The 26286-nt window shown below is 39.2% G+C and overlaps 1 long non-coding RNA gene across 2 annotated transcripts in view; it reads right to left on the reverse strand.

Moving 5' to 3' along the window:
* Positions 1 to 24863, reverse strand: part of LOC150054122 (uncharacterized) — a 57319-nt gene extending 32456 nt beyond the window's left edge. Inside the window, exons 1-3 of one of the 2 annotated variants that reach the window (XR_016537831.1) lie at positions 24833 to 24863; positions 10724 to 10825; positions 7428 to 7614 (exon numbers count right to left, since the gene is read on the reverse strand). This is a non-coding gene — a long non-coding RNA (uncharacterized LOC150054122). Of the gene's footprint in view, positions 1 to 7427; positions 7615 to 10723; positions 10826 to 24832 lie in introns of those variants that run through there. The other variant, XR_016537832.1, reaches the window with a different exon arrangement.
* Between the last annotated feature and the right edge of the window lie 1423 nt (positions 24864 to 26286).

Raw genomic sequence — 26286 nt, forward strand, 5'->3', positions numbered from 1 at the left:
AGCACTATTTACCATAGCAAAGACATGGAACCAACCTAGATGCCCGTCAGTAGATGATTGGATCAAGAAGATGTGGTACTTATACACAATGGAATTCTATGTAGCCATCAGAAAGAACGACATCGCCCCATTTGTAAGGAAATGGAAAGACTCAGAAAAAAAAAATCATAGTAAGTGAAGTAAGCTGGACCCAAAGGAACATAGACTCCATGGTTTCCCTCATTTGTAATAATTAGTACACCTCTAGGACTCTCCTAGCAGATTACAATACCTCAAACCTAAGATCATATATAGGATGAGGCTAACTGAAAGGATCTCTATGATATGAAAACAAGAGCTTTGTCTTGTGTGATTATTGTTCTTAATGTGCTATGTTATTTCTCTTCTCTTTTGTTGCCCTTTGGTTAATTTCTTAATGGTTATTGTATCTGATTTTGTTACCTGGCATATAGTATACACATTTATTTGTTTATTTGAAATAGAAAGGGGAAGGGGAGAAAGCAAGGTGATTGGGAAGGGATGGGAGGAGGGAAATGGGGACAAAAATATGAGAAGCGGGGGGTCGGGAGTTTGGCCTAGTGCTAGAGTGCTTGTCTAGCATGCAGGAAGACCCAGGTTTGATTCCTGGGTACCACATACATAGAAAAAAGCTGGAAGTGGTGCTGAGGCTCAAGTGATAGAGGTCTAGCCTTGAGAAAGTTCAAGGACAGTGCTCAGGCCCTGAGCTCAAGCCCAGGACTGGCAAACCAAAACCAAAACCAAAACCAAAAAACATGAGAAGGGGTATCAATATATGAGAAGTAGTGCACCTATCTGGCAAATGTAACCGTAACCTCTCCATACATTACCCTGACAATAAAAAATAAATAAAAGATTTTATGTGTTGAGGAAGAAGTCAAGGGAAGAGAGGCAGATGAATGGAAAGAGAGAGAGAGAGAGAGAGAGAGAGAGAGAGAGAGAGAGAGAGAGAGAGAGAGAGAGAGAGAGAGAGAGAGAGAGAGAGAGAGAGGCGAGTAAATTGTTATACTATTCAATGTACAGATGTTAAAAGGACTTGTGGAGATGGGAGGGGTTGGGATAAGCTTGATGAAAAGAGTGGCATTGGTGAAAATCATAAACTGACATGTTGAATTGGAGCCCCTTTGTACAACTAAAGATAATTTTCAAAATAAAATAAGATAGAAACTATGGTTGAGGCAAACAAAAAAAGACTGTAGCTTTATTTTTGTTATAAACTTCCCTTGTGCTAGGCCATCGAATGATGCCAAATAAGACCAAAAAAAACCAGTAATGACTGACAGCAGGTCCTGGGTAGGAAAGAAATCAAACAAACTCAATCGCCACAATATGTGTTCAATCATTTCTAAATGACATCGAGGTGAGAAAATATGAGCTATTGATGTTTCTGATTGCTTTTATATTTCAGAAGAATAGATTCCTTTCTCAAATTGGACTTTGAAAAGGCATCTGTTACTGGAATGAATGTTACTGTATATAACTGTGGAGACAGTAGGAGGGGAATTAAATACTATATAGACTTACCATCTTTATCTTGCTGTAACAGGGCTGTTTTCTTTGCGGACTCTAAATAGACAACAAATAAATGGGATAAAATTTGGTTTCAATTATCATTAGGATCTGCAGAACCAACACCAAATCAAGATACAAAAAAGCAAAAAGTCAAGACCAAAGTGATAACACCTATCCATATATATAGAATACCCATTTGATCAAGAACAGATGTCCATGAAAACAAAACTTAATGACAAATTATCTTTCTTTTTCCTAAAATAATTTCTAGACATAAAGATGCTCATGAAGAATATGGCTCAAAATGCAAGTATTTGCAAAAAATAAGTCATCCATTGTCAGAACTATGACATTCACAGTAAAAATTACTTAAAACTTATAATTTATCATTTTAACTTAAAATTCTTTTCTCCCTATGAGAAAAAAAAAATCTGTCATCTCCTTCGGTCTAAATTCTTAACTGCATGGTAAGAATGGGATGGGAAAACAGATGCCTGGTACATCATCCACTGACAACGAAGAAGAGCAATACTGGAGTAATTGGTATGAGTAAGTGTGCACACTTGAAGAACTCTGGGCACACATGCAGTAGGAGGAAATGGTTTCCAACTACCTCAGTGTCTCTACCACAATATTTAATTAACCATTTTTATTTTGCTCAAGTAGACTGTGCTGCCAGTCTTATGGTCATCAATAAGAGAATATTGCTTTTGAGCCTTTCAAATCTTGTCATAAATGGGAACCTGGTCTTAGCAAATACTTTTTCAAAAGGACATAATTAAAGAACTTTCATCCTTGAAGTCAGAAATGCCGTTGGAAGCCCAATTAATTAATCTCCTCCCGTGCTGGGAAAATTAGTCTGCATGTGTTTTTAGAAAGGACTTGAATTTTGCTGATGAAGATCGCCTTAGGGTGGACTCCACACTACAAAGAGGAGGTTGCATCTCTTTCAAACTATAGGATAGAAGCAGGGTAATATGGCTTCTACTGTTCATCCCAGCTATACTGGAGACATAGATGGGAGGATGGTGGTCTGTCTGAGGCTGGTTCATGGATAAAACATGAGACCTTATCTGAAAAATTATCTAAAGACATAAATGCCTAGGAGTTAATAAAGCTCAAGTAGTAGATTGCCTGCTTAGTAACTGCCTGGCCCTCAAGGCAAACCCCAAAACCAGACAGCTGGGGATGGAGGAGGTTTGCACCCTACAAACAACAATAATATAGAACTCTGGGAAGAGGGGTACAGTTAAATCCAAGCTGTGTCTTTCTTCCTCGTTTTTTCTACATGCCATTCCCATTTAGGTTCTGTTGTCAAATTTTAGATGTTTTCAAAACTTCAAGCTCTGGTTGTCTATTGTCTGTACAGAAAAATAACTTTTAAATTCATTATAAAATGACAGTGCTATTTCCTAGCAGACATTTTATATAAATCGAACTATGTACATGAGCCCTTAATCAGCAGGTACAAAAAGAGAGCTGCTGCATGGACAGAGGGAGAAACGGAGTGAGGAAATTTGCCCAATACCTGACAAAGCCTTCTGAAGATAAGCTGAATATCACTTTATCTGAAGTGCTTCTGACTTCAGATTGTTTGGATTTTGAATTGTACAAATGATGTGCTATAGACACCGTACACATATAGTCTGGATGTCATTTTTTTTCAATATTGTATTATTTTTTTTACTGTGCCTATGTTTGAATGTGAACCATTATATGAGATGGGGTGTGGAATTTTCCATTGTCCTATCATGTTAATGTTAAAAAAAAGGTCATGTGTTTTGGTATATTACAAATTTTTAGACTATAGGATGCTCAACAAAAAAAGAAATAGAATATGGCGTGTGTGTGTGTGTGTGTGTGTGTGTGTGTGTGTGTGTGTGTGTGTGTGTGTGTGTGTATTGAAAGGAATGAAACTCACAGCCAACACTGGCAGGGAAGGTTTGGTCCTATGGAGATAGGCTTGAACAGGAAGGTATCTCAGTGTTTCCTGGCTCCAGAAATGAGACCAACCTCAGCTATGATGACTCAGAGCATGACAGTTAAGCTAAGGCTCACTGGGAAATGGCTAACTATGAGCCCCTACACATCAAGCAAGAATAAAATAAATGCATGGGAGATGTACGGTAGACCTGATTCAAAACAAAAGATGCAGTTTGTGGAGGAGGTGGAAAAGTGTGCGTCATTCTACTTCATGGGCTGGTTAAGAGTTTTGAAATTCCTGATCTTGGCAAATTTCTGCACAGGAAAATATACTTAACCTGGTATAGATTGGTAGGTAGGAAGATGATAGATAGATAGATAGATAGATAGATAGATAGATAGATAGATAGATAGATAGATAGATAAATAGATTGATAGATATGGGTAGCAGTCTTTTTTGCTGGGAATTTTTTTTTTTGCTGCGCTAAAGACTTTTTCCCCCTTTTTTGGCATCAATTTCCAATGAAGTTCAAGATTCAAATTATGTAAAATTTTAGGGTACTTCCATTTATGCAAGGACAAGTCAAAAGCCATGGTTTCTTGTTTATGTAATACAGATACATTTCAAAACAAATATGAGCCATGCCTTGCATCTTGCAAGAACAATCATATTGAATCCTAAATAAGTTTACACAGTCTTCATCACTCTGTGAGATGTTTTCATTTTGTTTGGTCCATGTCCCAATTTATATTTTGTTTTATACTTCTGCTCATTTTCTTTTGTTTGTGAAGAACTATTTAAGGCCAAGTCTCAAGTTCCTCAAGCACTCTGGTTAAAAATGAATTATTGATTAGAGAAAAAGTAATGCTGTCAGTTGGATAGCTTTTCTTACTTAATTCTGCTGCACGTTCACTGCCAGTCCTTTCTAACTTTTGTGTGAAAAGTAAATATATCAGGTCAAAGAAGGAAAGGAAAGGAGCCAGGCGTGATGGTACAAGATGGTAATCCCAGCATTTAGAAGTCAGAGGCAGGAAGATCGTGAGCTCAACACTAGTCTGGACTTCAATAGCAAGACTACGTAAAAGCAAAACAAAATGGGAGAAGAAAGAAAAGGAGAAGGAAGAACTGATGACTGTTAGAAGAGAAATGATGAGGGTGCAGAGCTGCTAAGAGTCCTATGGAGATGGGTATGAAAACAAATGGACTATGGAAGTCAGAAAGCTAAAAGAAGAAACAGGAGCATATGTTTGACTACAAATGCTGAATAGAAAACCATGCCAGCAGTTTTGGGACAGTCTATAAAAATGTAGTCTAGGGGAGGGGGAATAAAAAACAGTAATTTCTGTTTACAAATTGGATAAACTTGAATAACACAGAGATGTTCTCAGATGGAATCAGTCACACACCAAAGAAAGGATGAATAATATTGACCCCTGAGGGCCGGGAGTTTAGCCTACCAGTAGAGTGCTTGCCTAGCATGCACAAGGACCAGGGTTCAATTCCTTGGCACCACATACATAGAAAAAAACCGGGGTGGTGCTGTGGCTCAAGTGGTAAAGCTCTAGCCTTGAGAAAGCCCAAGGACAGTGCTCAGGCCCTGAGTTCATGGCCCAGGACTGGCAAAAAAACCCAACAACAACAACAACTGACCTCTGAAATGAAAAAGGAAGTAGGCAGAAAAACCTGAAGCTGAGCTTCCCTCTCTTCTTCCATTGATGAGCGGGGTGGAGCAGGGAGGAATAGAATTAAAGGCACCAATAGAAATGGGCATTGAAAAGCAGTTTAGAAATGAAATAAAGTATTCATGATGCTGAAACTAGTCAAATAGCTCTTAAAGGCTTCCAAATCAGCATAGTAATTACTTGAGTCAGAGATTAGACTCAAGCAGCATTTTCCAAAGGAGACAGTAAGGCTCAAATCTGAGAGGGTCATGCGGGTGGGGGTGGGGGAATCTTATGCAGGAAGGACAAAAATAGCCACTGGAAATCTGTGGGAGGTAGCATTCCTGACATTTGATCTTAGTTACAACGTGGCTGCATTTCCTAGTGAAGACATTTTGGATCCTTTTTCACCAAAGTATCTGAGGGAAAACATTTCCCTCTAGTAAAGGTTCAGACCAACACCACTGACGTAGAAAATATGTCAAAAACGCAAATCTAACCCTATCTCCAATATCCTGCAGCCAAAGATATCCCTGGCCCTACACTACCTGGAAAAGTAACTTAAAAGTCTAAAGAAACCCTAAATTCAATTGTGATCTGCAAAAGGGTCAAGAAGATAAAGGTAGGTAAATGTGGTTCTACAAGATAATTCTGGAAATAGTATTAATCTCATAAGAAACTTTGGCAGTGCTGTTTGAAATGCCTTCTCTCATTTAATTTTTGGAATAAAAAATGTCTTTGTGTTTCATATTTTATCTATTTTTAGCCTTAGTAATCTTGGGCCGGTTACTTCTTTGAGAAGTGTCATCACCCGGGAAATGAAGATAATCAAAATTTTTACTTCAGTGTAAAGAGAAGATGAGGTAAAACATTCACAGCCTTTCACAGAGTGCCCCAAAATAGTAAGAACCCAATATGTTTTATCTACTTTTTAAGATTATTACTAGACCCTACTCTGTGAGGTGCCCAGGAAAGGCATCAACTTCACATTACAGCCAAGGAAACCAAGTGGCTTGCCTTCTGTGGGGATGAGGGCTGTCACAGGAAGGAACTAAAAAACTTGCTGGCCAGTTAAGTATGGTTGGTACACACCAATAATCATAACCCTAGGTGGAATAGGCGAAAGCAGAATGTGCTAGAGACTATCCTGAGCTAAAGAGAAACCTTGTCCCACCAACAAAAATGAAAGAGAATGGAAGTGTGAGGAAAGGAGAAAAGAATAAATGGGAGGAGTGAAAATGAGAGGAAAGCGGAGAGGAAAAGAAAGGGAAGATGAAGAGGAGAGGAGGGGTGAAGGGGAGGGGAGGGGAGGGAAGGAAAAAGGAAGAAAGGGGAAGGGAATTGCCCAGTCATTATCTCAGTGGTTCCAGGCAGTGACATTCTGCACCTTGCTGTAGCTAGAGGTCAGGGGAGAAAATGAAATTCAGATTTTTAAATCAAGGAAAATCTGGCAGAAAAACACCTAATATTCGCTTTTCATCTCAGAGGTAAGACCATTCTAAGTCCAATCTAGAAAAGTCAACATTTTCATGACTGAGAGTGATAATCAGAAAGCAGTCCCTGGATGCCTGCCCCCATGTATGCACAGGGCTGTGTTTGATGAGCACTTCCTCTCATGAGCCACAGAACCAAGTGCACATGCTACCTTTGGTCACATCTCTCAGGCCACGCCATAAAGAATTGACTTTCTGGAATCCCCATGGACTGACTCAGTGTGGGAAGAACAGACTACTTACTCCATAAAGTGCACGTGCACGTACACACATGCACACTCACGCACGCGCGCGCACATACACACAGAGTTTTAATTACTGTTATCACTGTAAGGAACATGTGTTAATGAATCACAGACATCTCTGCTTTCAAGCAGAGACAGTACATTGACAGTGTAGTTCAGCCATTCCTCTGACAACTCAAGGACATCTTTTTCAAATCATTATTATACTGGGCCTTGTACAGTCAGCATCTTGGGATATGTTGAAGCATTATTAGGAAAGGGTTTCCAATAAACTAAACATTTCCAGATAACTGGATGAGCTTTCTTATTACTTCTCTGTGTTCTTTTTAATATTATTTTTATCTCATTTTTGTTTTTTTCACCATGAGTGTTATCTTGCCTCTGCCTGCCTGTCTGTCTTTTCTCTCCAAACCCCTTTAACTTAACTTTTCTCATCTACTATAGCAGCTGTAAAGTAAGCTGTAAAATAAGTACAAATAACACTTTAAAAGGGTGAGTTTTATGATATGTGAATTATATATCTCAATAAAATGATTTTTAAAGTGCACTGCAGACTATAAAATCTTACAGATGGTGAGATTTCACATCACTTTATTATGGTGATAGCAAATTATTTCACTTTGTTATTTAAAAATAAAAAAAGCACAAGTAGACTCTGAGAGAGGACTTCGAATTCCTCCATAAGTAGTATGCCTAGTAGCTAATGTCTGGCCTTTAGATACCTCTTTACTTGGGTTCTTCCTGGGGCTTGGTTCTTAATCCTGAAAATGAAAATAATTTTAGTAAAATGTAAAATGACCGTTCACTCTTTCATTAAAGTCTTCTCCTCCTGAACCCTTAGTTCAATGATATGGTGTGGCTGGGCTAGGCCCACAGAACAGGTATGAATGTCTGTGGGACTTATAGGCAAAGGAGTTCATATTTGGATTGCAGATACAAGTCAATGGGAGTGTCTTAATGCTTTTATTTGACACTTTTTCCCCAAAGAAAAACCAGATCCCAGAGAATACATCATGAAGAACCCATTGGAAATCTTGGCTGATCCATTGTAGGAAAGCCGACCCAAAGGGAAGGAATGGTACAAAGCACCACTTATTATCATCAGAAAGTAGAGAGCTACTTTCTGACGCCTTCCCTTGTACTTTCCCATGGCACATTGAGAACCTTTCTACCCAAAGTAATGTTGTTTAAAACAGCACAGCATCACCTGATAGTATGCTTGAAGTACAAAACCTTAGGTTCCACCCATGACCTATTAAATCAAAAGTAGCCTTTTAACAAGAAGCTTAAGTGATTCATATGCTCATTAAACTTTGAAATGCACTGATGTGGATAATATTGTATACTAGCATGCCCAAAACACCTGGCACTCTATGAATTGCCATAATCACAGTTTTCATTGTTCAATGAAGAATGGACAATGCCCAAGCTTACAGGCCATCCATTGGACACACAGGCACATTTCTTGCCCCTTGGGAAGAGATGGGTTTTTGGGGTGCTGAGCAGATGTTTAGCATTCTCCTTGAACAGTCAGAGACCATTGCTGCTCTCCTCACCATGGCTGTCAGGTTCAATAACTCTTCTCTAGTGACTCATCTCTTCGAACACATGTGTCGTAATTTTCCTTAAAGACCAGCTTGTCAGCAGCATTCAAAGCCGGGTCTTTTCCTTTGTTGCAAAACATCATCTATATTCCTGGAAATACTCCTCAGTTTAAATTCAATGCCAGTCTTTCTGAACACTTCATTTCATTAGTCCACTCACTCACTTAAAAAAGTGCTTAGTGTTTACTGTGTGCCAACTACTGCCAGCATCTCCTGCATTTTCCCTTCAGTGCCCACCATGGAAACATGGGCATGCTTTCTATTCCAACCAGCTTGCCTGGTTTCAACCTCTTACAGCATACAGGAAGCATGTATTTTAAGCTAGAAGATATGACTTCTATCCGTTAAAACCTAATACTACAGAATTTCAAAGTAAATGAAGAACCAATTTTCAAGTCAATGAAAGAAATGATACTTGCTGTACTAACCTAAGCACGGGATTGTGCATGAGTCTAGAATGTGTTGACTTACTTTAGGAGCTAGACAAGACTATAGTAAACTTCATTTCCCCATTTTTGGGCGGGACAGGGGTGTTAGTTATGGGGCTTGAACTCTGGGCCTACGTATTGTCCCTGAGCTCTTCAGCTCAAGGCTACTGACCTACTCCTTGAGCCACAGTACCACTTCTGGTTTTCTGGTGGTTCATTGTACACTTCCATGCCCTAGCTTCCCCAACTTTTTAAAAGTAGTTTTGGGTACATATATGTATGTGTATTATATATATATATATATATATGGAAGGGACATATATATACACATAGAGAGGGTGTGTCTTTGGAGACTTCAATGTTCAATATCCAAGGATAGTATCATATATATATATATATATATATATATATATATATATATATATACTGAAACCTTTTTTTTTGTGGGTCATGTGGCTTGAACTTGGCCTGGGCATTGTCCCTGAGCTCTTCAGATCAAGGCTACCACTCTACCCTTGAGCCAAGCTCCACTTCCTGTTTTCTAGAGGTTAACTGGTAATAAGAGCTTCCAGTCCTTTTGTGCCCAGGCTGGCTCTGAACCGTGATCCTCAGATCTCAGCCTCCTGAGTAGCTAGAATTACATGCGTGAGCCACCGTGCCCGGCCTTACTCAAACCTTCTTTTAAAAGTTGGGGAGGGGCCGGGAGTTTGGCCTAGTGGTAAGAGTGTTTGCCCAGCATGTATAAAAACCCAGGATCAAGTCCTCAGTATCGCATACATAGAAAAAAAAAAAAAAGCCAGAAATGGTGCTGTGGTTCAACTGGTACAGCTCTAGCCTGGAGGAAAAGAAAAAAAAAAACTTGGGGAAATGAAAAAACACTGGAGGGTAACAGGGTTTTGAGCTAGGACCAGTGAGACTGTATATTATATCAGGAAGGACCTGGTAAAAAAAACATAAGGCTTTCAAGCAAGAATACACTTCAATATTAGGTTGAAGAAACTGATAGGATTATGAGGCGAACCTCTAGGAGGCTGCTCAACTGGCAGAAGAGCAGCAAAAGGAAGGAATGGTAAGAAGGTGAGAATCATGATACGCTATGGACAGCTCTGCTGGTCTGAATGAGGGCAAGGACTTGGTTTACCTAGAGGAGCTGGCTGTGAAGAAACAGCACCTGTGCACAGTGTGTCAGGCCTCTCTCCATAGGCAGTGGAAAAGGAATACCGGAAGGCTGGAGAGCAGTTAGGTCTATAGTTGCCCTCTCAGTAAACTACTGAGGCCTGAGCAATGGGAAAATCAAGAAGAAAGAACCGTTCTGCAGAGTTCCCTAAAGACCTCTTCAAAATCCCCTTCTGCCACATTCCATTTGCTCTCTTACACACACATGGTTAGTATTTCTTCCCACCCCAATTAAAACTGGAGGAAACATGCAAATGCACCCATGTGCATGGAAGGCATGCAGTGGGCTGAGATCACATCCTGTCTGTGAGTTCTGAGTCAGAGAATCCCGTAAGAGGATATTGAGGGTTGCTAAGCACGCCATGTCACTTTCAGCCTGGCTACAGTCAGTGCTCTTGTTTTAAGAGCTGGGCTCAAGCCCTCCAGGCATGGCAAGGCCTCTCTAGCACCATGTGGTTGCTATTACTGAGACCAAACAATAAGCGAAGAATGTGTATAGGCTGTGTTCACCCTGGTCTCCTTCTTCATCAACACCCCCAAGGCTGTCCAGGACAGACGCTGCCCCCAATGTCTCCATGCAAGGCAAATACAATTTCCTGAGACATCAAGGTGGATATGAGGAAGAACTTTGCCTCATTATAGACCCAATGTCTAGCACTTACTGCCGGGGTTATCACTGGTTGTTGTTTGGCATGTTTCACATAGGCTGGGCCATTCTGAGATAGAGGCTCTTCTCCACTTTTCCTGATAGAAGTGTCCAAGTCCTGAACCAAAAACAAAGAAACGGTTACACAATAAATGAGGAGGTGCCTGGTGAAGTTGGATATCAGCAAAAGAGTTCAGAAACACACACACGCACACACGCATTAATGCATTCTCTTACATACGCATCACCAGAGTCCAGAATGATTTGTTCCTCTACCCGAGAAAAGCAGGCATGATGGGAGATGGGTATCAAATTTTAAATTATTAATATGTGTCCATGTCACTTTAGCTGTAAACTGTAGAGCTGAGGCAATTGGGCAAGTCGAGAGTGTTCATTTGCTAGTAGATTCCATAAGGCCTTTGATATTCTGTTCCGTCGGTGTGGGTAAAGCCAGGATCACAGGTGAGGAGGGTGCAGTCAGAAGTGGAAGGAAGCACACACTGGGAATACACTATGCAAAGCACACACAAGCACCTAGTACAAGCTCCTTTCTTTAGGGACCTCAACTGCTGGTGCAGCCAGGAATAGAATGTCCTGGTGAGGAAGTGAGGTTCTTGTCTTCTAATTCCTGTCTTATTGTCTCTCCCATCTCAATGGGTCCCAGAAGGTACATCCAACAGTGAAGTATAACCAGTTATCCTGGAAAGCACCTTCTTCTCTGTTCTCTGTCCCCGCCCTCCCTAAATCACAGCCCTAATCCCACTAAAGCATCAGCATAACTGAAACAGAAACCAAGAGCATATTTTTACTAATACATCATTAGCTTTAGCACTTTTACTTTACTAGTACAAAATTCCCCCATATTAGGAGCGCGGTAGAATTCTAATATTTCAGGAGAGTGCTGTAAAGTAAATGTTTAACACTGTTAAGGGGCTCTTTAACAGTGAGCTCAAAAGTTGTCCTCATCTATGTCATTCAACCATATCTGGACTATCCTCTCACCACAGCTTTTTTTTTTGTAATTAATAAAAGGGTTACATGATATTTGCCAGATAGAAGGTACATTAATTCACATACATTGATACCCTTTCACATGTCTTGGTACCCATTACCCTCCCCCCCTCACCACAGCTTTTTATTTGAATATTTTGTCAATGGAGTCATAAAATTTCAGAAGCTGATACACCAGGGACCCCAAAAGAACTTGTGTTCTATCCAAATTTCAGCTTGGCGTATACCTGGGACACAGCTCCTCCGAAATGCCTTAGAATGTCTGCTGTCTGAATCTCACAACATTGAGTCAGACACTGCTTTTATTTGCAAGAAATAGAATCCTTTCTGACTAGGAGAGAACAATTTGAGTTTCAGTGTATGAAAAAGCACTCGGTAGACCATGAAATTTGGGACAATTTTAGCAAGAATGAGCAAATCCTCAGGGATCCCTAATGCTACATGGCAGAGTAAATCTCGGTGACAAGGCCAGTCCCTGAGCAGCACAGCCACTAGTACCTGGGTCCGTTGAGCGTCAAGAATTGCACATAACACGGGACTGGGAGTTTGGTCTGGGACTGGGAGTTTGGCCTAGTGGTAGAGTGCTTGCCTAGCATGCACGAAGACCAGGGTTCAATTCCTCAGTACCACATACATTGAAAAAAAAAAGCCGGAAGTGGTGCTGCGGTTCAAGTGGTAGAGCTCTAGCCTTGAGAAAGTCCAACAACAGTGCTAAGGCCCTGAGCTCAAGCCCAGGACTGGCAAAAAAAAAAAAAAAAAAAGAATTGCACATAACAACCCCAGCAGAAGCTCCACTTCTCCTCCAGCCACACCAGTCAAGAGGAAAGGCACCCATAGAAACTACTTGTTCTATGCTCTCTCTCCCCCACCAAATGCAATGGCTGAGCTCTCCCAAAGCTGTGACTGGCATGACATGGGTAAATTCTGTGCCAGACTCCATCCAAGGAAGCCCAGATTTAGCTCTGTGTGGCTTCTGAGGAAGTAAGATTCATTATATCCACAGGAAGATATTTCAAAAGTCAGGGAAGCATCTGTGAAATACACTTTAGGCTTTCTTCTGGTTTGTACAAAAAGGTTTAGCCTTGACCCCTGATTTTACTATTCTTTAATTTTTTAATTTAAATTTTATTATAATGGTGATGTACAGGGGGATTACAGTTATATAATTAGGTGATGAATATATTTATTCTTAAAGTGTCATCTCTTCCCTCATTTTCTCCTGGTTTCTTAACTTTTTCTAAAAACCAAAATGTCACCTGCTGTGTACTGGGGAGGCTGAAACATCCACTCCTCCTGTTTTTGTCTTCCTGTTTTACATAGCCATTTTTTTAAAGGATGGGAAACAGCTATACAAGAGGCTGAAACCTAGAGAAATGTGGTTTGAACCCAGCCCAGGCAGAGAATCTGTGCTATTCCACCTCCAATTAACCAGAGAAAAGCTGAGCTGGCCGGGCCCCAGTGGTTTGTGCCTGTAACCCTAGTTACTCAGGAGAATGAGATCTAAGGATCAAGGTTCAAAGACAGCCTGGGCAGAACAGTCTCCATGAGACTCTAGTTAGCCACTTTTGATAAAAACGGAAGTGGAACTGTGCTTCAAAGGTAGAGTACTAGCCTTGAGCAAATGAGCCCCGGGACAAGCACTCGGGCCCTGAGTTCAAGCCCCATAACCACCAAAAAATAGTTGGGCTAGAGATGTGGCTCAAGTGGTAGAACACATGACATGAGCAAGCTGAGCAAGAACAAGACCCTGAGTTCAAATCCTACTCTAGTACCAGCACACATACCAGAAAAAAAAAAACTTAAGGAACCACCAGAGCTTTGTATTTTTATATTTATATCGTACATTCTGGTATATAGACCAAATTCCTTATCACTTCTGCACCCCTGCCTGTTTTGCACAACAAGCTATAAGGCCTTGTTACCACACTGCTTGGTCTTTCATTGAGAGAGCTGGCCTCAAAAAGGGTAAGTGATTGTCTACATCACACAGCAGTTAGGGACAGAGCAAGACCAAACAGAGGACTCTTGGGTTGTGAAAAATATATTTTCCATGACTTTGTGCTGTGCCTTCATCAGTTTGTTCCTGTACTTATTCAAAAAAAACATTCATTTACTACCTTCCATCTGCCAGTCACTATACTAAACAAATGCTTCTGATTCTAAGATGAATTAAAGAAAGCGCCTGCCCTCTAACCAAAATAATTTAAGAAAACATTCCACCCTCTCCCCAGAGAATTTAATAGAAAATACTTCTCCTCATTATATGACTCTCAGTATTTCAAGAATTACATTCACAAATGGTATGATCAAATTTAAAAGGGAACACTGCTCTCACTTGAGCCATCACGTATCAAATTAATAAAAAAAGATAAAATCAGTAAAATCACTAAAGCAAGTTTTTAAGAGCATTACTCTTTAACTTGCTGTCTTTCATTTTTTTTTCAAATTAACCAATTTGCCAAGAGGAATCTGGATTTCATGTCAACAAATATTATTTATATGTGTATATGTAACCTATAGGTTTTTCTTAATCCACTTAACTTTCTTCAAGTCTGGGTCTCCTTAAACAACTTTCCAGCTTGCTTTAACCCTCACCATATGAGAAGAAGATACAAAACATTATGGGTTCCAGAATGTTCTGTCCTTGGAAGATCTCCACTTTGAAATCACTTGAAGGTTTTGGCCAAAAGTCCCATTAATTCCCCTATGACTAAGGCACTTTTGGGTCAAGAGAACTTGGGGTCTTCAGGGAGTACAGAGAAGGGACTGGGTGCAGAGTTCACGCCAGGGCGACATGTTCCAGAAACTTGGAATGAAGCCCAACACTGCTGCAGAGACTTAGAAAGGAGTTGGATCAGGGAAGCCTTTCCCTAATAAAACACTGTAAGCTCAATACTGTCCATCTTTTATTACCAATAATAATAGTAGCTACCAGTTAATGAGAGACAAGTATATGCCAAGCACTTTACATATAGTACTTCTAAATCCGTATAAACAATAAGGGTATTATCATTCCCACTTTACAATGACAACATTGAGGCACAAAAGTTTAGGTAATTTTTGCAAGGTCTCATAAAAGGTAGAGCTGGCACTTGGAACAAAAACTGACCTTATTCCTCATCTACCTCTCAAGTCAGACTAACCCTCAAGTCTCTGACTACACAGGAAGTTTCACTTGTTGGCCTAAACATATTTTATGACTACCATCTCCACACCCAGCACTATATTAGGCAGTGGAAACATTAAGGAAGAATTCTGGGTTTAGTTTTGTCTTTCACAGGAAAAAAAAATTGTCTCTTTGGATCCTGTTCCTTCTTTACCAGTGATGTTTCTTTGGGCTCAAGGCACCATCCAAAAATAAGAAACTTCTTCCTGAGACTTGTAGAAAGACATACGAAAGATTTCTGTTCTGTCAAAAATCTTAACTAGCTGAGGGTAGAGGTACACTACTAGAATTTTGGCAGCTAGAGGCTGAGGCTGGAGGATCAGGAGTTCTGGGCTACATAGCAAGACCTCATTTCCGTACACCAAAGGCAAGGGAAATGGTTCAGTGATAAAGTGCTTGCCTAGAGTGTGCAAGTTCTCCAGTTCCATCCCTAGCACTAGAAAAATAAATTGTAACCAATGACGATTATGGCTCCAAGCGGGATATTTGCCTCCTATGTGTGAGCCTCTGGGTTTCATTCTCCAAAACCTCAAAAAAAAATTTTTCAAAAACTGTGAAATTTGACTCTTAAGATTTTCAAGCAAATTGATACTTATAGCAAGGCACAGGTGATTTACGTGTGGAACTCTACTTGAGAAGCTGAGATCAAGAAGACTGCAGTTCAAGGCCAGCACAGACATATACTTGAGACTCATTCTCAACATGCAGCCATGGCACTTGCTTGTCATCTCAGCTGCAGAGGAAGCTGAGGTTCAGCAGATAGCAGTTCCAAGCCAGCCTGGGCAGAAAAGTCTGCAAGACCCCAGCCCTACAGAAAGAATCTGGGTGTAGTAACACAGGCTGTCATCTAACCTACAAGCAGAAGCCTATTTTAGGCTGACTGTGGTTCAGGCACTTTGGGACAAAAATCTCAAAAATAATCATTGCTAGCAGCACCAGAGGCTCATGCCTACAATCCTAGCTATTCAGGAGACTGAGACATAAGGATCATAGTTAGAAGCCAATCCAGACAGGAATCACAGGAAAAGCCAAAAAAGAGCTTCAGCTCAAGTGGAAGAGTTCTGGCCTTGCAAAGAAAGCAATGACCAACCCCTGAGTTCAAGCCACACACATACACACACAACTGAGTTAAAATTTTAGATTTCAATACCAAATCCACTAGCACAACAATGTTCATTGCAGCACTATTTACCATAGCAAAAATATGGAACCAACTCAGATGACCTTCAGTTGATGAGTGGATCAACAAGACCTGGTATTTATACACAATGGAATTCTATGCTGCTGTCAGAAAGAACGACATTGCCATATTTGTAAGGAAATGGAAAGACTTAGAAAAAAATCATATTAAGTGAAGTAAGCCAGACTCAAAGGAACATAGGCTCAATGGTTTCCCACATTTGTCATAATTAGTAGAATCCTTGGGCTCTCCTAGCAGAGATTTACAATAGAACAAAACCTAGATACCTAAGGCCATATAGTATGACACTAAATGAAAGGACCTCCTGGATATAGAAACAAAAACCATATAATGAGTGATTGTTGTCTTTAATATACTATGTGATCTCTCATCTCTTTTGCTGTCCCTTGGTTATCTCATATTGTTACAGTATTTCACCTTGTTATCTGATATATTGTATACATGCGTATTTGGCTATTTGAAATTGGATAGGGAAGGGGGGAAAACAAGATGAGGGGTGGGGGTGGGGGGAGGGAAATGGGGACCAAGACATGAGAAAGGGTATCAATATTTGTGAGGTAATGCACCCTCTATCTGCTGAATATAATGTAACCTTTCTATTAATTACAATAAAAATATATGAAAAAAATTACATTTCAGCTCATCATATGACACGGTACTGCGAGAAGACCAAGCTACAGGAAATGATGAAAATTCTTTGAAAGTCATATAACTCCCAAATAGATAAATATTGTCTCCAAATTAAGTTTTTTTTTAAACAGATGCATAGCATTGAGAATGCCCAAGGACAGTGCCCAGGCCCTAAGTTCAAGCCCCAGGACTGAAAAAAAAAAAAAAAAAACAGATGCAAAAAAAAAAAAAGATGCAAATAGCAAATACAGATAGGCAAAAGGACATTTGTAAACTGATGCCTCAAAAAGAACAAATCCAAACTGTTAATAAGTGTATGGAAGACAAATTATCAAAATAAAAATAAAATAAAATACAACTTATTATGCTTAAGAGATTAGCAAACGACAAAAATATTGGCCAAAACTAAGCCCTGGCTAGAAGATAATGGAAGTCAAAAGTGAATGGAAGTCAAAGTTGAATACAATGAAAAATAGTTGACCTTACATGCTCATCCCTCTCAATCTAGCATGTCAGTCTTGGTCATACACCACAGACTAAAGAAGCTCATGCACATGTATACCAGAGTGAGTGTAAGTAGTGTTTCTATAGTGTGGTTGTAATAACAAAAGAGAGACAACCCATTATGTATTAGCAATATAATGTAAATATCTACTAATGTAATACCATTGTGGGGATGCTAAAGACAAATGAACACAAATGCATGACAGTTACCAAGAACAAGAATGAATCTTATAAATATATTGACAAATTAAAAAAAAAAAACATTGCATGTATATGATCCTGCTAATGTACAGAAAATGGGAATGGTGGACCCTTAATAGTCAAATTTCACAGATGATCAAAGATATAAGATATTAAGGATGGTAGTTCCCTCTAAAGACATAGGACAACATCTCTAAGCTTTGAACTCCGGGCCTCATGCTAACTCAACTGGTTTAGCTGTTATTCTACCATTTGTTCCACACCTCCAGCCTTGGTTTTTATTGATAAATTGAAGATAAAGTCTCAAGAACTTTTGTGTTCAGATTGGCTTCCAACTTTGACTCTCTAGGTCTCAGCCCCCTGGTTAGCTAGATTTAACACAAATGCCTGGTTGGTATTCTACTTCTTGTCCTAGGTGTAGAACATAAGTGTTTGCCTTGCAGTTAAGTGCATTATGGACCATCTGTTTTAGTCCCTGTTTTGCTTATCTCAATTTTCACAAGTTAAATGAAAGAAGAGAAAGAAAACCATCAGACTCCATAATTACTGCAAAAAAAAAAAAAAAGAGAGAGAGAGAGAGAAGAAAACATTGGTGACTCCTTATTTCTTATTTCATTTGTTTGGTAAGTTTCATCTATGTTGTTTTTCACTCAAACTCCAAACAAGAAAGTTATCATCAGGATAAAAACAGAAAATAGGGCAACTTCATATTATCTGTCAGATGACCTGGATTTTCAGAACCAACAGGTAAGGTAGCTAACCACTCCCACCTAACAAATGTCAGTATCAATTTCAGACCTCTTTTTTTTTTTAAAAAAAAAGCTGAAATCTCTCTCTTTCTCTTTCTCTCTTACACACACACACACACATACACACACACACACACACACACACCCCTCAGAATTCCTCCTTATCTGTGACAAAGAGATAAGGTCATTTAGTCTCTAGGGACAAAGAAAGCATGAGATTGTTTTTTTTCTTATGCCAGTCCTGGGCTTTGGGCTCAGGGCCTGAGCACTATCCTTGGACTTTCTCAAGGCTAACACTCTACCACTTGAGCCTCAGCACCACTTCCAGCTTTTTTCTATCTATGTGGTACCAAGGAATCGAACGCGGGTCTTCATGCATGCTAGGCAAGCACTCTACCACTAGGCCAAACTCTCAGCCCCAGCATGAGATTTTTTTTTAAGAGATCTAGAGACCAGAAGTCATTCCATGGCCCATACCAGTCCCAAGTACCAGCTAAATATACCTTTTTTGAGAAATTAAAAGAATAGCAACTTTTCTCAGTAACCAATTAAAGCTCTATGGAGAGAATTTTTAATATTAAGCCAGTAATCAAAAAAAGCAAAATATCAAAAATCTTTATCTTTTCTTAAGGAAAACAGATATTATCTTTTTAATAGAAGATGTAAGCATAATACATATCAAGCATATGCTTAAAGTTTTAGCTTTGACCACAGTTTTCCCATTGTACAGAAAGCAGAATAACTTAGATTAACAGATTCAATCAATATTATTGAGCAAATGAAATGGTGTAAGTTAAGTATCCCTAAGAGCTGAAAAGCAAGGTCCACCTTGAAAGATGCTTGACAGGATTCACACAAATAAGCCATTCATGCACAAGGAGAATAATCACTTTTCTAGACTTTTAAGTGCATGATTAGCACTAGAGAAGCAATTAAGTCAGAGAATCACCATCAAAGAATTAACATATGTTTGATGATCCATGAATGCTTGAGGATGGTCAGTTGATTGAATGGAAAGTCATAAACTTTTAAAGCTCTAAATCTAATGTTTTTGAATTCTCTGACATACGCTATCAAGATGCTAGGAGAAGACTTCTCTTTGATGATGACTATGCAACACCAAAAACAATCTTCTGCATAGTTCTAAGTGATATTACTTGCTATTTCCATTGCTGTTATTTTGCTGATTTTTACCAATCACTCAATCTGATAGTAGATTTAAAAGGAGTGTGTGTGTTTTTTCCAACAGTTTTAAAGCCTATCTTTTTTTTTTTTTTTTTTTTTTTTTTTTTTGCCAGTCCTGGGCTTGAGCTCAGGGCCTGAGCACTGTCCTTGGACTTTCTCAAGGCTAGAGCTTTACCACTTGAGCCTCAGCACCACTTCCGACTTTTTTTCTATGTATGTGGTACCGCGGAATCGAACCCGGGTCTTCATGCATGCTAGGCAAGCACTTTAACCACTAGGCCAAACTCCCGGCCCCGCCTATCCTTTTTTTTAATTGAATTTTATTGGTGGGGTCATGTACAGAGGGGTTACAGTTACATTCATCAGACAATGGGTACATTACTTCTTGAATATTGGTACCCCTTTCCCTGTTTTTCTCCCTCTTTCCCTCCCTCCCTCTCATCTTTTTTTTATTGTAAAGTGATGTACAGACTGGTTACAGTTACTTACGTAAGGTAATGAGTACATTTCTTTTTGAACAGTGTTATCCCTTCTCATTTTCTCCTGCCCCCAACTCCATCCACTCCAAGTCGCAAAGTTCATTTCCAACATAGTGTCTAATGAGACTCGCAGCTGCACTGGCTCACCCTTTGTCCCCCCTACCTCTGCCTGTCCCCTTTTCTGTGATTCCCTTTCCCTTCCACAAATCAGATAAACTTATATACAAGACAAAGGGGGTACAGAAACTAAAAACAGTGATAACAGAGCATAGAACAAAGGAAAAAGTAACTGCAAAAAGAAAAAAAGAAATAACTGCAAACAGTACATTATAAAAATCTCTTGTTTCCATTTCTTAAAGTTGATTTTGATAAGCTTCATTTTATATGGTCATATACACCTAGCTATTGAGCTATTATGATCCTCTGCTAAGAATAACATTGATATATTCTAGTTATTGTAAATGAGGGAAGCCATGCAGCCTGTGTTTCTTTGGGTCTGGCTTGCTTTGCTTAATATAATTTTTACCAAGTCTTTCCATTTCCTTAAGAATGGAGCAATGTCATTTTTTCTGATGGAAGCATAGAACTCCATTGTGTATAAATACCATATCTTCTTGATCCATTCATCTACTGGGGGGCATCTTGGGTTGGTTCCTTGTCTTAGCTATGGTAAATTGTGCTGCAATGAACATGGCTGTGCTGGTAGTTAAAGCCTATCCTTAAAGAGGAAATTTCACATAATCAAAAAAAAAAAAAACAAACAAACCTTCAAAAACAGTGCCATTACATCCATATGTTATATAACATTTTACTTTGTGCATATAGAATGCTATACAACTCTTAAGCATGCTGAAGTACAATACAAGGGCAGGAAAGCAAAGAAGGGCAAAAGAAAGAAAGAAAGAAAGAAAGAAAGAAAGAAAGAAAGAAAGAAAGAAAGAAAGAAAGAAAGAAAGAAAAGTCTTAATGATGACTCTGGGATCTTACATAATTCCAGCTTTAATATAATTACTGAACTCCTAATAATGAATCAATGATGACTAGAAAGTTCTTTAGTGTTCTAGTTTGTCTGCATCGTTTATTATATTGTTTTAGTTTTACCTTTTCTAATTATTTTCTGTTGTGAGATAAGCTTCAAAAATCAGCACATAATAGGGTAAGCATGCCTCTGCTAAGGGCATTATGAGTAATTGATGTGTACAGTAGAACATCTCAGTGATTTTTTTCCCTATCATTTCCAATGAATTATGGTAGCTTTGTACTTTTAAATGTTTCTAGAAAGATACAACAACCTTCTGAAAGAAAACCATTTAAGTCAGTTCAAAACAACACCAACATTTTACATTGACTTGACTCATGGAAATAAATGAGAACTATCTACCTTAGAAATCACTTATTTTTAAGATGTGGTAAAAAGAAAGAGATACTAGTTATGTAGTAGACCTGTAGTCTCTGCTCTGCTATGGAAAAATTACTTAACCCCTTAGACTCTAAGCTTACCTTGCCTGTGAATGGCATCTTGACTGCCCTTTTAAAATATGATCCCCTTTAACTTGGGCTTGAATAACCTGGACCAAGCCATTTCCATTCTCACATGCCTTAATTTCTCACTGTAACATAAAGATCGTAGTTACTCCTTCAAAAGGTGCAAAGGTTAAACACTAAGACTATTAAATGATTGATTGATATTATGTATATGTATGAAACTAGAATTTTTAGGCTCTCAGCTCAAACTCCTGGGATTTTACAGGTCAGGTCCAGTCATTTTGCCTCTGCTCACAAACTAAAGAGATGTTAATAGTGAACAGCAGAGAAATATTTATGACATGGCCCAAGCAGCCACTGTCACTCATCTTCAGGGTACAGACATATTACTAGTTTAAAAAGACAAAGCATTAGGGGCAGGAGTGTGGGGGTATGCAGAGTTAAAACAAATAGGTCCATATGTATGTTCAGAAGTAGCCAGAGGTGGTTTCAGAGTTTGTCTGACAGTCCATTGTCCCAGGATTGGTCAGATGGGGTCTTGTTACAGGAGTCATTGTCTACAAGTAGATGGTCTTTTCTGCTGTCTGTCCCTGTCTGGTTTCCAAGATATCTGAAAAATGACTGTAGGAGAGAAAAGTTCAAGACAACCATCATAGATACCCAGTGGAGACTAGGATACCTAGCTTTTCACTTGCTTAGAGTTAATTTGTGGGTCTAAGTAGGAAGGCAGGTTCTTAGCAAACATGCCACAATTATGCGCATGTATACACACAAAATATGAGAAAAAGAGAACGAAAACAGAAAAGCAAAGGGCACCAGATACTTAGTATGTGCTAAGTGAAATTATCTGTCATATAAAAATATTATAGTGATTATTATTAGGCCATGGTTCTTTTGTGATACAGAACTCAGAGTCTAGCCTCAGAGAGTATATAAGAACTTATAAAATGGACAACTTTAGGCCAAGCCAGATGCCCCCCCACACCTTATACATTCTAAAAGGTACAAAAATGATATGTGCCCATCACTGAACCACTTCAAATTCCATACCTCAAAAGCAAGTAGGCCATTCATTATAAAAATCAAGCACCTAATTCATTTTATTTTGTTGATAGAAAGGTACTCTGGGGATGCATCAATCAAGAACAATTAAAACTTTGCAGATTGGCAGCAAAAACTTTCCATGTAATCTCACAGATGTCATTGTGATCAACATGGACAAGACATTGCTACAGTTTGGCCTACATTAAGTACCTTCAAAATTCATCAGCAGTCAGACTAAATGACCTTCAGTATCGCTTCTAATCAAGGATTGCTAGTATTCTTGCTAGTTATTCCCTAATAACATGTTCAGAATATAGGAAGTCAATACAAAATAAATAATTGACAGAGGTCTATATAGGATGTTTGCTTTAAAAAATTGGTGGTGAGGGTCAAGGCTAGTCCTTGATATTTCATGAGCCATTTTCCTTATCCTGACTTAAGTACTTTTATCTGGCTAATTGTTTTTAAATACTGGCGTGCACTCACTCTCCTGCCCTGATTTGTTTCCCTGGATTCTCATTTTCAGTTTGTTCACATAAATCGTTTCTTGTCTTTACAAAACTATGCCCATTCCTTCTACAGAATTTATGTTGCAGTTGAGTTTTTCTGATTGCAATTGTCAGCTCTGCTGCTTTCTCAATGCCAATTTCAGTTTACATTGAAGGAAAGAAGGGGGGAGAAACAGAAAAAAGTAAGAGAGGAAGGAAGGAGGAAGGAAGGAAGAAAGGAAGGAAGGAAGGAAGGAAGGAAGGAAGGAAGGAAGGAAGGAAGGAAGGAAGGAAGGAAGGAAGGAAGGAAGGAAGGGAATGGAGGAAGGGGAGGGAGGGAAGGGAGAGAAAGAAAAGAAGCAAGGAGGGAGGGAGGGAATGAAAGGAAGGAAGGTAGATATTTAATCCTTCCTATTAACATCTTATTAGAGCAATCATTTCATGTCTCCAGTCTGTGTGAGGCCAGGGAAGAAATAAAAAGCCACATTATATCATATGGTAGCTAAAAAGAAACAGTTTGAGCCATGGTGGGGGGGAGGGAAACTGTCCCTGCAAAACCAGAATGTCTAGTCTCTTTGACCTACAGCAAAAAAGTATCAAATAACTGAGACAAGTACTAGTGCAAACAACTAATCAAGTCATTAAACCCAACACAATCACTAGGTAAGCAGAGCTGATGGGGAGGGAGGGTGAGGGTCATTCAAACCTAAAAGTTAACTAGCAAGAGAACAGGGATTTCTTTTTCTTTTCCATGTTAGTTTTCTAGAAGAATCTGAGAGCACAGAGTGACACTACTCTTGGGCAATGAGCAGAATTCCCTACTTGTAAAATCAGCAGAATCTTTTCTCCCTTAGAAAGGTGAAACAACTCCCTCCTTAGCCTCCTGACTGGTGCTGCCAGGAGCTGGGGCTCTTAGCAACCTAGTGGGTGAGGTCCTCTCTTCTGCACTACAGCTTTTGTGTTGTACAGAGAAAATGATAGTGTTTCTGTGGGCAGAAGAAAATCCCTGGGCAGCAAGGAGGCTGCCTTCCTGAGAACCCTACTAAAAAGCAGTTGACAAGCAGAGACTCCCCCAGCTCTCTGTCTAGTATGAGATTATCAGGTGGATGAAGGGAATAATCAGTGAATAATAAACAGAAGAGCTAACATTTCTACGGCCCTGAATCTATGACATTCTGGTGGTAAGCTTTTTTATTAGTGTTGGTTATTTAATATGCTATGTAACCTTCGGAAGAGTTGCTATGAGTATCCTCCTCATCTTTCAAAAAAAAAAAGAAACAGAGAGTTAGAAAGTTAGCCCTAGATGGGAGGGGAAAACTGGAAGAGAGTGAGGGCAAGGGTGAAACTGTCCACAAGAAATGTACCCTTTACCTGATTTATGTAACTATAACCCCTCTGTACATCACCTTTATAGTAACAATCAAAAAATAATTTTAAGTTAGTCCTGATGTCACAGTGCTACAAAACTATCATTGTTATTTAACGATACATCCACAAGTTCATCTTCCACAGCGTCTCTGGTGACTTTATTTGCTTATCTCCTTGGAAAATAACTGCAATAAGATGTCCTTGCTTAACTATTAAAGAATATAAAAGAGCTATGTAAATGCCTTACTTAACAATGAAGTATAAAATATAGTCCTCAAATATATTAACAAAGTAACTTTAGTGGCTCAAAGAAAAAAGATGTCCTTGCTTATAAACTACAAAAGTCAACATCCAATAACATACCCTACATTTATTTAAATAAAGGCACATGATTTGCAAAAATGAACACATTATCTCATCCCCTCCCCCCCAAAAGTACTTTCTGCAGAAGGCAGGGTTATTTATTGTGTCTTTAGAATCTCTTTAAAACTATACTCAATGACTAAGCATTCCCCATTGATTAAATTTTTAATTTTTCTTAACCTAAACAGTAATTGTGAAGACAGAGAGTAAGTCAACAACTTGACCCATTAGTGGAAGGAAAGCAGACATACCATTGTGTTCAGAGCAAGGTCTGAATGTGAGCTGGGAGAGAGGAAAGTGCATTATAAAACCACAGGGACCAAAGCCAGCACCACTCCCAGGGACCTTGGAGATGCTCGGGTACAGAGAATGTACTGGGTGTTTTCTCTGCCTTCTCTGTACAGGGTTTCAAAAACTAGGTCTCCATACTATTCAAGAGGAAATGCACTCATTACCTGACTTACGTTACTGCAACCCCTCTGTACATCACCTTTACAATAAAAATGCCAATAATAAATACTTTTTTCTTGACGGTCCCGGGCCTTGATCTCAGGGCCTGGGCACTGTCCTTGAGCTTTCTCAAGGCTAGAGCTCTACCACTTGAGCCACAGCACCACTTCTGGCTTTTTCTATGTATGTGGTACTGAGGAATTGAACATGGGTCTTCATGCATGCTAGGCAAACACTCTACCACTCAGGCAAATCCCAGCCTAAATAAATATTAAAAAAAAAAACCTAGGTCCCCAAATAGTGTTCATAAAAGATAGATCAATTTGAGTTGATATTCGCCCTACATTTTCATTCACCCATGGTTATTCCTGTTCCTGTTCCTAAGGAGAAGTGTGAAATGCAGGCCCCAAAGACACCTGGAGCAGTGACCAAGGCCCTGCACTCCTCCTCTGACCAGAGGACCTACAGTCCCCATGGTTTATTTGAGTTTTGGTGGTGGTGTTGTTTGAGGGATTTTTTTTTTGCCAGTGATGAGGTTTGAGCTCAGGGCCTGAGCACTGTTCTTGGACTTTCTCAAGGCTAAAGAGAGCTCTACCACTTGAGCCACAGCACCACTTCCAACTTTTTCTATGTATGCAGCACTGAGGAAGTGAACCTGGGTCTTCAAATATTTTCATAAGATAATGCACATTTAAATGCTTAGCATATCTTTGCTTATTAAACACTGAGGGCATAATCCTCCTTCCTATGATTGATTGAATTTCCGTACTTGTTCTAATTATATGAATGAGGGATAACTGGTAACAAGCAATGTTTTGAGACTTCCCCCCAAAAAGCCTTGATAAAATCCCATACCTGTGATCACATCAGATCACATAGTGTCAGATTATGTAATTAAAAACAGGAACCTCAGATTGAGACAATCATACACTTTGCTGTGTCCACAATTACTCACTTTAGGGCTCCCTTAGGGATTTGTTCTTTGAGTAATCCTGTTTAGCATTTTAACACATAACCTTAGATGCAAATTTTTTAAATGCCTGACAATAACTCATGTGCACACGCTTGCACATGTATATACACACACACACAATTCACAGCATTACAATAGCTATCAAAATCATCAAGCTTAATAGTTAAGACTTATGAGAGTTGATTCAAACCTTAGCTTTTGAGACAAGCAGACCTGAGTCTGAGTCCTATTGAGATAAAGTGAGGCAAATTATTTTTATCCTCACAAGACTGTTTGTAGCTT

Source organism: Megascapheus bottae, chromosome 15, assembly GCF_031878675.1.
Source record: "Megascapheus bottae isolate mThoBot1 chromosome 15, mThoBot2.hap1, whole genome shotgun sequence".
Taxonomy (NCBI): Eukaryota; Metazoa; Chordata; class Mammalia; order Rodentia; family Geomyidae; genus Megascapheus; species Megascapheus bottae.